Raw genomic sequence first — 1907 nt, 5'->3', positions numbered from 1 at the left:
ACATAAGCATTTGATTAGAGAATGTCGTATTTCATATGGTACAAATCTTTTCAATTGCTCAAGTAACATAATGTTACTAGGTTGGAAAGCACTAGTCATATCTATACTACCCTAAAAGTTTGAGAAAGCTTGAAAGCTTGGAGAAAGAGAGAAAAATAAGATGAAAACAATTTGAAAGAAAAAGCTTAATAGAACTATGATTGTATTTCTAAGCTTAAGAAAAAAATCTATACACGGAGACTCTATTTATAGAGCTCTATAATTGAACACATGGGGATTCAATCCTAACAAACTCTATAAATATCTCCGCTGTTACAGCTAAAAATAACAGTGGTGGTTCTAGGATATATTTTTAGGGGGGGTCAGTAAGATGATGCATTTTGGGTATAAAAAATAAAAGTGAATCTTGCAGTTTATGTGATTTCTTTATTACAAAATTTGTTATAGTACGTACTAGCAAGGGAATTAAAGATGAGAAGTGCTACATCTACAACATTTTCACAACACTTTTCTAACAAATTTTAGTTCATAAGTTGTTATTAGTTCTAATTTAAACTCACTACTGAAATTACTTTTTTTCTCATTAGTTTTAGCTAGTAATAATTTGCCACTTACGCTTTATTATGAGTGTATTATGAATATAGCATTTCTCATATAAGACAAACTATAAGCTCATTGTATACAATGTCGGCTCAATGGGTGAGCTAAATAGGCAACCGCTTAAGGCCCCTAATGAAAAAAAGCTCCTAAATTTTTACCAATAGGGATATTCTTATATCAATGGAAGTATTAATTAAGCCCTAAATATTTGTTTTTTATCAAAGAAAAACCCGTTAAAGAAAAATGTTTTCATTGGATGGGTCAAAAGAACTCATTAATCTCTCACACATAAATGTTAAAAGAACTCATTAATCTTACACTAGTAAATAAATTTATGCTCAAATTTTATTTAGAGATATCAAATACATTACTTTATTAAAATTTTCAATCATAATTTTATAGTATTTGGTTACTTCATTTAATAAATAGTATTTATTTTAGTTGTATATTTATTGAGTAATGCGATGGGTTCATTTTAATTTGTAATATTTTTCTAAAAAAATTGATTTTAATTGAAAAAAAAAAACCAAAAGTTAAATAAATATTCTATTAATATTCAAAGTATATGAATAGATCCCACTTAAAGTAATCGCCTTAGGCCACACAATACCTTGAGCCGACCTTGCTTGTATATTTTTTTATTAATATGATGAAGATACTAATTATTGTTGCTAAGATTAAATCTTGGAAATTATCAATTATTTTTAAATACAATCAACATATTAATTATTGTTGTTAAGTGAACTCCGTGTGAGATCTAAATACAATAAACTTTTATGTATTAGTTTATTTCAAATTTGTTAAGATCTAAATGATTTTTTTTAGATTTAAGATGAACAAATTTATACTTTTGTTGTTAGGCTTACTATTTTTCCCCATATTTTGATCGAATTGGTTTGTTATTGGAGTTTTTTTTTTTTTTTTTTTTTTGGTGCTTAAAAAGACCAAGATATTTTGAAGATGATCATATTCAAATTCATTTCAGCTAGGCTTAAAAAAAATTTAGGTCTAGGGGTTCAAAATTTATTTTAGGAGGGTCAAATAAAAAAAAATTAAAAACTATATATAATTTTTTTTGCCCTAGCTCAGGGGGTTCATTTGAACCCTCTGGACTGTACCTAGAGCCGCCTATGAATAGAAAATATCTAATTCAACATTTTGAAGACTATAGCTTGATGTTGAAGAAGATGTAGAGCTGTGGAAGATATCTTGCCAAGATGATGTCGTGTCTCTTGATTTAGAATCTTAGTGCAACTAAACAAAACAGCGGCATCTTAATTAAAATTTTGACACGATTCACTTAACCA

This window comes from Quercus suber, unplaced genomic scaffold (assembly GCF_002906115.3).
Source record: "Quercus suber isolate HL8 unplaced genomic scaffold, Cork oak 2.0 scaffold_50, whole genome shotgun sequence".
NCBI classification, from domain to species: domain Eukaryota; kingdom Viridiplantae; phylum Streptophyta; class Magnoliopsida; order Fagales; family Fagaceae; genus Quercus; species Quercus suber.
Note: the sequence above shows the minus strand (reverse complement) of the source record.